Raw genomic sequence first — 13,997 nt, 5'->3', positions numbered from 1 at the left:
TGCTATTCCTTAACATGCCACATAAGTTAACATTCAGGGCCTTTTCACTGCCTTAAGCTCTCTGCAGAATGTTCTTTCCTAGTGGCATGGCTTATATGCTTATGAGATTCTCTGCCTATATTGCCTCTATAGACATACCTTCCCTAACCACCTTATGTATACTAGCAACCACCTCCACATTCTGTCCCCAATCCCTGCTTTTTCTTCTTAGCACCTGATGGTATATATTGCTTATAATGTTATGGTCAGTCTTCTTCTCTGGGATGTAAACTCCATAAAAGCAAGTATATTACATGAGATACAACTGTATAACCAGCACATGGAAGAATATCTGGCACATGGTAAGGAGTGCAATACATATTAATTCAGTTTCTGAATGGATGAATGGGATTTCTTTTATCCAATAACATAGTTTTTGTTTGAATGAATAGGAAATTAAAGAAAGTTATGGATGTGCCCATAAAGACAATGATAAATAAATTCATGTTCATTCCTCAAATGATACAAATTCTTTTTTTTAAGACTAGGAGAGTTATTCAGTAGTAGTGAAGAAAAAGTTTATTTTTTTAAATACTATTTCAGTTGATGGTGGGCTTTATTTGTTTACTTATTTTTATTAATTTACTGTGCTTCGAATCAAACCTAGTTCCTCCCATATGCTAGGCAAACTCTCTGCCACTGAGGTACAACCCCAGCCCCTCAAAATTTATATTTTCAACAAGACAGTTTACTTCATATGAAATTCATGAAATGCCTCAGTATTACTTTTGAATGGAAAGTTTTAGTTAGTGTATTTAGGCCTGAACATTTAAAAAGCAGATATATACATATTCATATACACTGGCATACAATAGTTTCATGAAAGCCTATCTGTATAAACAGAAGCATCTTCTTTCCTCAACAAATTCCTACCAGGAGGCCATCAGCTACTCAGGACTCTTAGAGTTGTATGTGGTGTATCCTATGAATTTGGTACTGTTGCTCCTGTTTAAGAAAATGGGGTAATATCTACATTGGTTTCACAGAGGCATCAAAGTATTCTGCATGATTATGTTTGTGGATTGTCTGCTACTATGCAGCTCCTAGTTTACAAAAATGTGGAAAATCCCACCACAAAGCAGATGTCTCTCTTCATGTATAATTTGGTGGAAGGCAGAGCGTGGTGAGGAGGTCAGTTTTTACTAGTGAGCTGAAAATCTAAATCATGAAATATAGATAGCCACACCAAGGCCCTCCTGAGCCATGGACAGAAGGCCATTCTGAGTATTCCTTGAAGATGGCAGTTTGTTAGTGAAATGAATAGGGAAGCACAAGTTGAGCCACTGGGCCTCTCTAGAATTCAGGAAGGATTTTAATCTGGCATGTTCAGTTTGTATGTCAACATTCATTTAACTTTTATCATGTGGTTGTGTTCTTTGATAAGGGGACACCTGTGATCATGGGACAGAAGAATGATGAACCTTACTTCCTATAAAGACTTTGAAGCCAAGGAACCCTCTGAGAATAAGTGCTCCCAATACCAGTTCCATTTCTTTTCCCAAAGACAGCTCATGTTTATTGTCCTTTCTTCTGTACTTTCCTGCACCAGAAAAGGAAGCAGCAAAGCTTAATAGAGAAGGGCAATAGACTAAATTTAAACTATCGTAGTACTGTACTACTAGAGGTTTTTCTAGGATTTGGAGGTCAATATATGTTCCTTTCTCAAAGGGTTTGTATGTGCACAGGCAGCCAACCATGGTTGTCAAGTAATGATAAAATTGTTCATAGAAAGATCTTGCTGCTAAAAAAGGAGTCTGATTTTGCCATTTGAACCAACTCAGTTTTCTTTGCAGCAAACTTTCACGATATCTGTGCATAATATATCAGAGCTGGTTCAGTATACTGGTGCAGAGGAGTGCAGAGTCAAAGATCCCAGGAGGAAATAGTACCACTAAAGGGTGGTCATAATTTACATATGTGTTCACATACCTTCTCATAGAAATCCCAAATGAAGTGCAACAAGAAAGTACTGCTACTCTCCAATGACATTCAGTAGCGGACAGCCATCCTACATAGTGAATCAGTTTAGACATAGAGTTCATTAATCTACCAGGTTGTCTCTAGAGGACTGCTTGTCATTGGTTTCATGCGAATGACCACAGAAAGCCACAACAGCCAATTTTGCAATGGCTCTTTCAGACTGTGAAGAACACTGCACTTGAAAGAAATGTTGATGTAAAGAAAAAGCTTCATGTCTGAGAAACTACTAAAAGGAATCCAGCTCAGGAGCTGAAGGAATTGTGACCAACAAAAGAGGCCATCCCAGAGAGGAAGGATCTTAAACAGGAACAAAGCCCTTCCTATAGGAAGCAGTGTGCCCTGATCATAGTGTCCAGGAAGTTGGTAAAGTCTTATCTCCGTGTTCATAATTTTTCATTTTATACCAAATACATTCTTCTTGTAATGTATCTTAACCAAAGATAGAGCCCCAGTAAGATCAACTCATCTCTGACACAGTTGATATAGTGAAGTAGCACAGAGTTGTTCACACTGAGCCACATCCCCAGCCCCTGAAGCTGTTCTAATGGGAGGAATCTACTGTGACTGAGACAATCAGAAAGACTCATCTCTTTTTTTCCACGTTCTTTAGCATAGCTACCAGAATTTAGCCCAGGGAAAACTGAGAATTCCATTTTTTTTTTTTTTTTTTTTTTTTTTTTTTTTTTAGGATGGACATTAGCTGGACCTAACAGCAGTTTTAGAGGTTCTGGAAAAGGTTGCCGATTTCTTAGTAGAAGCAGTCAGATACAGAAGAACTGTATCCAAAGGAGAGAAAAAGAATGAATTAAGTAGATATAATCCGTTCAAAGAAAGAAACAAGCAGTGTTTATAACACAAAGATAGAAGAAGTGAGGAACCCTTAGAGAGCCCAGATTTGCTTCCATGAATCCAGCCCAGTGTGGTGAGACTCTGCTGATTCTATATGAGGAAAAGTTCTTTGTTCTCCATGTTGCAGTAATCAGGCCCAGCACTTTGCTTGGTTATGACAATGCAGGTAATGGTTAAATTTATTCCTTGTCTGCCAAAGGAGAAAACAGCTTGTCACAATTCTGGGGCACTCATTCAACTCCAGGCAGTGGAAAGTCAAACATCTGCACAAGTAAAGGCCCTTCCCACCACAGCATGGTCTCTTTTGTGTTCCCTGAATCCCTCACAACTGTGCCTGCTACTGTGCATTTCTGGGGGGGGGTCTGTGAAGCAGAGATGCTGAGACCAACCACAAGGCCCCCTGTGATGCACAGCATGGGTAACTGCCACAGCCCTGTTGCAGTACACTCTTGGTTCTTCAAAAGCTCCAGGTGGAGTACCATTCTCTTCCTTTGCTCATGCCTAAAGCAGTTTCCCTCCACTGTTAAGTCCTTCTCATTAAGACTCAGGTTAAATCTGTTGCTTTTCCTTGATGGATTTATTAGCACTTAGTAATGTATTCTTTTAAGTGCCTTCATTCTTTTATCTCTGCTTCCTCAAAATTCCTAGTGTTTGTATGGTGCATAGTATCAGAATGCTATTTATCTTTTTTGTGTGTCTTCCATCTCTCCACAGTGATTGGACACTTTTTGTGGACATATACTCTGTTCCTTACATATATTTTATATTCCTAGGGCCTACCAAGAGAAGGTTCTCAGAACTTGATGGTATTGGTAGTGGCTAGATCCGTCTACTAAATTTAGGGTTTGGTATTTTCTAACTCTAATATTAATCAGTTCAAGTCAAGGGACTCTGAAAGTAATTAAATACAGATTCAACAGATCCAAAGTGACTACACTATATAGTCCTTGGTTCCTTCTGTGAAGGATTTGGTACAAAGAAAAACTGATCCTGATTATTTTCTCTGAGAGTCCTGGGAGGTCAAGGAAAAATAACAGTCTCAGTTCAGGAAAGAGTGAGTGTGTTTGTTTATTGTGTTTTTTTTTTAAATTTATTTACCAATTTTCCACAGAGAATTCCATGTGTTTCTACTCCCCGAGCAGTGTTGGCACTGGCTGACTGGAGAAACTGTGGACTCAGCTTCCTGGGCACCTGCACATGGCACAATCAATGGATTGTAGATACTGGACTGGAAAGGGGAGAGTCTGAGACCATGAGGCTGAATCATTCCAAGCAGACCTCACAGCTGCTAACACTGGGAGAGCAATGCTAAGTCACTAGAATCCCTGCAACTTCAGACATTGTATTGGACATTGGGCATCTCACTCTAATGGCATCAAAAACATGTTGTAAAGTCTCTTCTGCAGCCTGTAGCCAGAGCTCATTAGGAGATGTGATTGTTAATTTTAGGTATCAGCTTTACTGCATTAAGGAATAGGAACATGGTAAAGAATTACTTCTGGGTGAGTTTTTCAGGGGTGTTGTGAAGGAAATTGACGTGTGGTTGTACAGAATGAGTGGGGAATATCTACCCTCAATATGGGTGGACACAATGCAGTCAGCTTCTGGTCCACATAGAAATACAAGAAAGGCAGAGGTAAGTCACTCATCTTTTTGTGCCCCTGGGAAATAAAATCTGTTCATTTTAGAGGATGGATTCCAAGACTGGCACCAAGTGACTCCTGGATTCTCAGGTCTTTGGACTTGGACTGAGAATTATGCCATTAGCTTCCTTGGTTCTGAGGGTTTTGGACGTCGACTGAGCCACATGAGCAGCATTCCAGGGTCTCCATCTTGGAAAAAGGCTTCTGTGAGATTTCTCATCTTCTGTAATTATATGAGCCATGTGGTCTCTACCTAGATTATAGAGTATGTTGCAGAAAACCTAAGAGCATAGATGGAGGCATGACACAGGATCAGAGCCACCAAAGAGACGTCCCTTTGGGGCAATGACTTGGCATTGTAGGAGTAGGGCAGCCCCTCAAGACCCTAGAACCAAAGAGCCATCAGCCAATAATTCCAGTCTGGACAAGATGAGGGCAAACTCCTAACTTATGAGAGCTGCTGGGTGAAGTGAGCCCAGCAAAAATATAGCAATGGGCTGTCTGAGGCCTTGGGGGATCCAACCCTTGTCTTAGTGTGCACCTGTGCAGGACATGGAATCAAAAGAGATTGTTCTCCGACTTTACGACTTAATGTTTTCCCTTTTTTGTCTGGCCTTGAACTTGGGAATCCTCCCACCTCAGCCTTTCCAGTAGTGGGATCACAGGCATGCGCTACCATGCCTACTCCAGTCACTCTATTCTTCATTTGTTCCTCCCTTTTGGAATGGGGGACAGACCGTCATATACCTGTTCCACCATTGTATTTTGGAAGCATGTAACTTATTCATTTCACAGGCTCACAGCTGGTTAAGGATGAATTGTGTCTTGAGTCTTACCCACATCTGATTTATCGGAACCTTTGGACTTTTGAGTTCAATACTCTTGATGCTTTAAGAAAAGGGTAGGCTTTAGTTGGTCAAGGAAAGACAAGTGTAAACTACTACTTTGCAGAGCATTTCTAAGAAATTTAGGGATTCTCTGTCAGAATCTAAGAAGAAGGATGAAAAACTAACCTCCCATTCAACTGAACATTTTATTTTTCTTTTCTCTTTGAACTCATAAGAATGTCATGGTATGAATTTCTAAGAGTCCTCAATAAGGTAGTCTTGAAAATAGAAAATGACTTCAGTAGTTATTTACTTCTAAATTGAGTCTTTAGAAGAAAGTTTAGATGCCAAACCCTGCCCCTCTCAAAAAACAAAAACCAGTCTGGTCCCTCTAAAAAGGCATGAACAAGTGGGTCATAAACTACTTCAGGATACCAAGAATGGATTCAGTTTGTGAGCCCAATGGAGAAACCCCATGAGAAAGCCAGCAAGCTAAGGTTAGGGAGCAAGTTTAACAGCTATATTTTCATATTAAGAAAAAAGTTAGAAAGTATATTAAATTTCTGCACATTCAACAGCAACGTCTGAACTGTTGGACAATGACAATGTTTGATTAGGAGGTGCACAGTCATTCAGCAGTCTGATGATGCCATCTAGCCATGATGAATTAAAGTTTGGTCGAAACTTTTCCTTTCAATTCAATAAATCCACTTAGTGAATGTATACAAGTAGACACTGTGTTCAGCCTACACAGGGAAAACAAATGTGAATGAGACTCAAGATTCAGGTCCTACCTTGTGGGAAGTGAAAATAGTTATTGACAGATAACTCCATGATTGGGTAAATGATCTAAATTGTGTTGCAGATGAAAAGAGCTCTGAGAGTTTTACAGAGAACAGAATCAATCTACTTGAAGAGAGGAACTGGAAATCCTTCTAGAAAAGCAGGGAAGGCAGAAAGAGTAGTTTAGAAGGCGAATGATAACAAGCCTCTTTGGGCAAGATAATGCCCTGAGAATATGAGAGTTCAATTTGCCTGAAATTAGAATGTGTACAAGGAACAACTAATGGGAGCAAAGCTTGTCCAGGAAATGGGGTGGATGTCAAAAGATGAGGCCTGAGAGCCCAGCCCTCCTTCCCTTTTTCCATTGTACTTGTAGATGGATTTTCAGCAAATTGACTTCTTTAAATGACTACTTGAAAGTCAGTTCCTGTCTTCCACAAATTCCTGTAATAATCAAGATATACTCACCATATTTCCCCATTATTTTCTTGATTGCAGTCATCAATGACAGGAGGAAAGATGGCCAATAGTTTTTATGGTTGAACTGAATGATCACCCACTATACATAATGTTTTTCTTGACTAAATTGCTTAAGAATCAAGAATGCTTTCAGGGCAAGCACAATTCAGTAGCCTTTTTTTTTCTCAGTTTTTTAAAGTCATTCATTGAATTGCCCCATTGTTTTGTACTTTTGAAGTTTTTTTTACAACAAGCCAATGCTGGTCTCTAATTCACTGACCATTTTGAATCTCTGAATAACTGTAAAAGCTGAGTATTTGACATTTAAAGGTAGCACCAGCTTTTCAGAAAATTGATCTTGCTTCAGCTCAATTGCATGGTTTCAACAAAGGCCTCTTTTACAAGATAGCCAGTGTAACAGAACAGAGTATGGCAGTCCCTATCTAAGGGGGTTCTGTTATCAAAGCCTGGTAAGAGGGATCACAGAGGCACTGCTGGGATGAATCCCCAGACTGACCCTGGTAGCAAAAAAAATGGAAGAGGATACCAGCAAATGGACTCATTACTTTTAGAGTTGCTCAGTGCTCAAGGGTTCATGGACCTGTCCACCACTGGTGGCTTAGTTTGCTTTGCATTTTTGGTGTATTCTACAGGGTGTGTGGATGATCCAGGTGATGTGGGGAAGTATCAACGGGGTGAAATGTTTTCATTCACCTCCAGGGTACTCCCCAAATGGGACAGAGCCCTCCCCTCGCCTTCATGTGGAAAGAGCCTCCATGGTCAGATGTCAGGACCAAGAATTTCTGAGACACAAAAGAGAAAACAGATGGCATTAGAAAGAAGACCAACATCATCCCAGCCCGTTCTAGTATAAAGTGTGTTTACCTCACCAAATTCTACTTGAAAACATTTAAAGAAAAAAATATGTTGTGGTTCTTATCAAATAAATTCTGTTTCCTACAAGAAGGTGGACCACATCAAGGAAGCTCAAATCATGATGAGAGTATTGGCATACTCAAAAACCTACAATCCTTGTAGCACAATTAGGTTAGTACAATGAATATAACGAGAACAGGCCAAGATGGGTTCAGTTCTACCCTCAAGTAGTCATTCGCTATCATTAAGTTGCTCTGCCTAGAGAATCATAAAAGTAGGTACAGTACTTTGTATTTCTTCCATCATTTTTCCTCTCAGCTACCTATTTGCATTTATCCCAGTACCTGTAAGAGCACATTCTGTTAACTTACAGGAGGATTGTTAAGTGACTTTATGTGTGGTTATTTTAATTTAATCTGAGTAACTGACATTTTCTGTGCTATACTTTTTCATATTTGTGTCCAAACTTGGTTAGGGAAGCTCTTCTGGGAATGAATGTTCATAATTATTACTGCTCACTAAACCACTATTTCTTTCAGTCTAAAACATTGTGCCTCATTTTCATGGCAAGGTTATTTAATTTTTTGTTCAGTAAGGATTGAACCCCAGGTATGTTTTCCTACTGAGCTACATTTCAAGCCCATTTTATTTATTTATTTATTTTTTGAGATAGAATCTCACTAAGTTTCTCAGGGCCTTGCTCAGTTGTTGAGGTTGGCCTTAAACTTGTGATTCTCCTGAGTCTCCTGGGACTTTGAGATGACAGGCACCAGGCCCAGCTGAATTTTACTTTATTTTTTTAAACCAGTTTGAGAAACATTATCTTTAGTTCTAGTTATAAGTGAAACCCAATCATATTTCTTATGCCATTTATTGATATGACCACATATCCCAGTCATCAAATGCTTTTGCCAGGTGTGGGTTGGGGGGTGGGTGGCTGGGATTTCAGGAAGGTACCACCATATCAGCTTGGAATTTAGATCTTAAAATAACAATTTATTTATATTCAAAAACTAAGCACTCATTTAATAACAAAAGGGCACAAAGTAGTTTTGAATGTGGGGAAGAGGCATGGTTCCCATTCTGGAAGTTTTCTTTCCCTGTGTCCTAAACTCCAGTAATTTTACAATCTTTCCAGTTATTCTTGCTGTTAAACTCCAGATTTTCTTGAGAGTTTCATTAGTTTCCATAATCTTCAAAAGAAAAGTGGGTATCTGACATGCATTAAAATGTAGTATTCCCTAGCCAGCACTCTCTAGGTTGTACAAGCTATACAATTCATCTTATCATTCAGAGCCCAAGTCAACTGTCTCATTCTTGTCTTTTCCATAATTCCATCTTACCTCCTCCTCCACATATTTTTTTTTTCCTTCGGGATTACAGTGCCCCTGGGAATCCGCATCTTTTTCTTCATTTATCTGGCCACTGTTTCTGTGTTTTCTACTCCATCCCTTTCCTAGAGTTAGTCATCTCTATGCCAGTTCTCTGACGTGGTTTCCTCAATATTCAAGTCACATTTCCTTCATAGAACTTTCCCTCTAAACCCCCCTCATGGTCATGAAAGCTGGGGAACTGCTAGAGATGCAGAGGCACTGCGTCTCCCACAAAGCCTCTTGCGAATCTAAAATGTCCCCAAGTTGCCTCATTGATAAAATGTATTGTGGAGGCAGTGAAAGGAAGCAACAGGAATGAGCAGAGGGGGCGTTTACAGTACAGAGGGATGCATCCACAAGTGCTTGGAGTGCCCTTCTTGAAGGCACTCAAGCCCAAACTGTCATTCCTGGGCAAAATCACCTAAGGTTGTAGGTCTTTCATATGAAGTAGCCAGGATAGAGCTGGACCTTGCTGGTCAGGTGACAACCCAAGGAGACCAGAGCCTTAAATGGCCTCATGCTCAGTGGGTGGTGTAGAGGACACACAGCAGCTGCTCCTTTCAGAGTCCCATGCTCAAAATTCCTGCCAACTACATCCAAGACCCTTTATCTCCTTTCCTCCAGGATGATGCCTGGTGGCACGCCCACTAACACCAATCTGTCATTTCACCAATCTGTCAATTATGCTCCCAAGGATTTAGGACCAGGGGTGAGAAGCTGGTGAGTGGGGCTAGAATCAACTCCTGCAAAATCTGACCAGTGGAGCAAGCTCTACAGTGCCTAGCTTTTAAAGGAAAATAGATCTGGAAGAAAGTGAACCCCAGTAGTTAAAAGAAACCAGTGATCCTGCTGACTCTTTGTTTTTAAAATCATTTTGCTTTTGGGTAGGTGTTTCCCAAGAGATATCCCCTCTGTTACACTCACATAAACCTCATATTCAAAGAGGGATTGCTGATTCAAGTAAAACAACCGACTTCCTATACGAATCAGGGATTGAAACCCAGGACATTGAATTTGTTTTCAGCTTGTGTAATTTTCTACCCAAAATTTGTAGCTTGAGGTATTACTGAGGGAGTAACTTATTGCTTAGAAGAGAATGTAAGACTGTAATAATACCTATAAGATGTGTTGAAAGTGTTATGTTGAATTAAGACAGAAGAGGCCGTACACCTAAGCAATTTTCAGGAAGCAGATTTATTAATTGCAGGGTTCAGAGGTGGCTCATGCCTAAGAATTCTTCCTCTGAACAAAGATGATAGAAATTCCCTTAATTTTATACCCATGGGAGTCCAGTGGGGTCGGGAGGAGGTTCATATACCAATGGAGTTTCATTCTATCTTCTAGACAGTCACAGGTTTCACAGTTTTTACCAGGAAAACATAAAAATCTTTTTTTTAAAATAAGAAGTTTTCAGACTACTCTGTCACACCTTTTGTGTGCAAACCTGACATTTTAAAAAAAGAGGAAAGTACCAACCTCAATATCCTCTGCAGACATCCTGCTGATCTGACAAAGAGAAGCTTAATTATGGCAAGAGTCTTCTGGGTGGGGGTCACTGACCTGCTTCAATAGTGCAAAAGCAATGGATTCACAAAGACACCTGCATGATAAAGTTCCAGCCCCTGAAACCAGGAAAAGATGTTTATATACCCAAGTGCAAATAGAGTGTCATGTTCTACTTGTAGGTATGCATATGATTTAATTTGTACTTACCTTTTTTCCAGTAAGGTTCAGCAGGCCTGCTACCCATTCTGTCATAGGAGACTTTGTATGTCACCACCTTGAAAATTTATGCTTTGGTTTTAAAGCTTATCTCTGAGGACACTTTCTGAAAAATTTATTTGGTAGCTCCCTGGAAGCTTGTTCTATGGTAACCTATTTGTGAAAGTATAACTTAAAGATCCAGCTCAGGTGTGCCAGCTCCAGTGCCTTTTTTCTGCCAAACATAATTGTGTATGTATCTCTTGAGGTTTCCTAAAGTGACTGTGTGGTCATTGGCTTTAAGATGACTGAAAGCACATTGTAGGTCATCCTCCCATCCCCAGTAAACACTAACACATATGTCAATGCAAGGCTTCACTATTTAACTCATGGATCCCTTGCAGAAGTATTTGGGAAGACAGTTGTACACAGCACATAGTAGATCACACCTAAGGTAAACAGTACCCCATCTACTTCTCTGTTGACTCTTTCCCTTCAGAATATGAGTGTAGTAGATTATGCCTAAAGAAATGGAGACATTGGAGATACTGGTCAAACAGAGGGCACAGAGTATTAGTCAGGTCCTGGCAGAAGCCAATATAGGACAAAATCCAGTCAATTCAACATTTTGATAAATACTGATTGAACAGCTGGTTCTAGGTGTTAGGGATATAACAGTGAATGAGTCCAGGAGGTGGATGTTGTTATTGGGTAAGTGCTATTCTTGTGGAAGTAGAGCTCCTAAGGTAGGAATTGGGCTCATCTGCTCCCATTGAGCATAATCCCCCAAGTAACTCATTTTTCCTAATGTTTTTAAAACATTTTTTTAGTTGTAGATGGACACAATGTCTTCATTTTATTTGTATGTGGTGCTGAGGATAGAACCAAGTGCCTCACATATGCTAAGCCAGCCTTCTACCACTGAGGTACAACTCGGCCCCTCCTCAGGCTTTTTAAAGGTCTCTTGGCAAAGCTCAGGTTGGTTTCTCTTCTGCTTCATCTTGGGCATGGTTGGCTTCTCTTCTGCTTTGACTTATTTGCCTGGCTGCTTATTCTCCTGGACTTTCCTGGAGTTGTTTTCTCTGGTCTTCTTGGTCTTCTCCTGCCCATGGTCCTTAGCCTTGCCATTCCTGCTGGATGCAGCTTTCTTAGGTTTGCTGTTAGAGTGCTTGGCTGTGTGCACATGGGCCCTATTACTGTCTGCATTCCTGTGAGCAACTTCTTCTAATGCACACTCTAGGTTTCTGGTTACATTTTGGCCTGAGGAGTTCCATCAGGACACTCTTAGGCTTTATGTTTGTTGTTCCTCACTGGAGGACTAGGACCCTTTTAGACAGTTGAGTTTTCTTGCCCCTGATTCACCATGATGGCTCTGGTGTCATTGGATTTTGTTTTTGTGGGACTTTCAGGTTGGTCAAAGTCTTTCAAGGAACTGAGAAGCTCAGGATGGTGAATATCCTCTACCAGGGCAGTGAGGTCTGCAAAACCACTGCTAGATTCAATCCCATTTTCAAGTGTGCCTTGGTCCTCAAGACTCAGGCTGTTGTTTCCCAGATGGATATTTTCAGAATGTGGCTTCTCCCCTTGGTCCAGAAGACAAATGGAGGCCAGCAGCTGGTGGATTTCAGGGATGTATAAAGGGAATAGTGGAGGATCTTGTTTTTCGTGGTAAACTGGTAGGCATCCAGAGGCTTTGAAAGCATGCTTTTAATCTCATTTAGTTTCTTACTATTTGTTCCTGGCTTTGAGTTGGAGGCAATGTCCAGAAAGTAGTAGAACTCTGGAATGGAGTTATTACTGAAATGTCCCCATGTTTAGTTTGTGAGTTCCTCTCAAGTATTTGGCTTTTTATGTTAGTGTAGTATTTGGGGAATTCTGGAGGTTGTAGCAGACAAAATGTCTGGGAGGTTGCAATCCCAAGGAAGCCTCCATCCCTAGGAAAGTTTCCATCACTGCAAAGGAAGGCATGAAGAAAGATTGTAAGTTGGATGCTCCCCCTATGCAGAAACACTCTAATTAGGGAACCTTCCAACTGTGGAGAAGGCATTTCTAGTAGCAGTTTTTAAGGACCATGGACAGGCTTCTTTTAGGAGGTGCCTGTTAGTTACAGGTGATCACTTGATGTCTTACTTTTGGGCTGGCACTTCATAATGGCACCATGGCTCAAAGGTAGCGCATTTGCCTACTCTGTGGGAAATACAGAAAAACTGTTTCATGAAGTCTCTCCTGCCCATATAGGGGCCTCTCAAATCTCTCCCCTCTCCGCAGAGTGTGAGAACACTTAACACCAAGAACTAGGAGAGGGTGGAACTTTTGCTCATGAACTATATGTGAAAGGACAGAGTTTTGGACAGAATCTCTGAATACAAAGTTTAAGTCCTGCAGTAAATTAAGAAACAGTTAAACTCTTAGTACCATGGTACATTTTGAAGCATTTTCCTAGGAGACCAAAGAAAAACAAGGGAAATAAATTATAATGTGGTGATGTAGGTGGACCAATCTGCCAATGCAGTGAAAAGTAGCTTCCATCAATGTGCTCCTGGAGGTCTCCTAAATGCATGGTGGGTGGCTATTATGGTGTCCTGCATTCTCATAGAGACTGAGATTGGGAGTGCTGAAGAAGGGGATAGTGGTCAAAATCTCAGGACATAATTCTAAGGATCTCTGGACCCTCAGCGACCAGTTGGAAACTGGACCCTCATTTCGAATGCTGTACTTATTTCTTCCCCGTCCTGGTGTTTGTACTCCCTTGAAAATTTGTTTCTATGATAGGTTGAGCAGACAGAGAGTAGTAGATCCCATGGTAGACATTTGTGGGCTGAACCTTCTTCAGCACTGTCACCATTTCTGGTTGAGGGGCAGTGGCCCAATTTCCTGCATATGGCACAGAGCCATAGGATTGCAGGCAGGGGCCATGTTCTCCAGAGAGCAGAGTCCCCAGAGAGTTTTGATCATAGTAGTAGACCTGGCTTCCTTCTTGGTAGGGAGGTGCAAGGCTATGTTCCTGACTTGGAATCTGCGATGGTGTCACCTGGACAAACCTGGCAGACAGTGATGTGTACACAGAGACCATGACATTGGTATTGGAAGTTTTGTCATATTGGACTGTCATAGAAGTGGAAGAACCTGCAGTGTCCTGTTCCATGAGAGATTAAAATCCTCAAGTGAAGATGAGCTCTTTTCAGCACTTCTTGGGATATACCACTCAGAAATATTGGATAGGAGGCAGATGCCATGGGCATCTGGTTCTGGCCAGTAACCCCAGACACCATGTCTGTGCTAGAATGTTTATAAAGGTAGGCACTTCCCACGAGTGGCTGGAAGGAGGTGCCACAGGTTGAGGGCAGTAACCATACTGAAGTGGCAGCTGGAGCAGAGGCTCTGGAGAAGTTGCAGACACTTCCTTTAACGGAAGCTGCATTGGTTGCCATGGGAATAGAGAATTGCAGAGAATGTGCAGTTCCATC

The 13,997-nt window shown here is 41.0% G+C and overlaps 1 pseudogene; it reads right to left on the bottom strand.

Annotated features, from left to right (window-relative positions):
- Positions 1 to 1,436: 1,436 nt before the first annotated feature.
- LOC144249630 (centromere protein I pseudogene) lies at positions 1,437 to 13,675 on the bottom strand (annotated as a pseudogene).
- Between the last annotated feature and the right edge of the window lie 322 nt (positions 13,676 to 13,997).

This window comes from Urocitellus parryii, chromosome 12 (assembly GCF_045843805.1).
Source record: "Urocitellus parryii isolate mUroPar1 chromosome 12, mUroPar1.hap1, whole genome shotgun sequence".
Classification (NCBI taxonomy): Eukaryota; Metazoa; Chordata; class Mammalia; order Rodentia; family Sciuridae; genus Urocitellus; species Urocitellus parryii.
The sequence above is the reverse complement of the archived record's forward strand: the minus strand, read 5'-3'. Positions and strand labels throughout refer to the sequence as shown.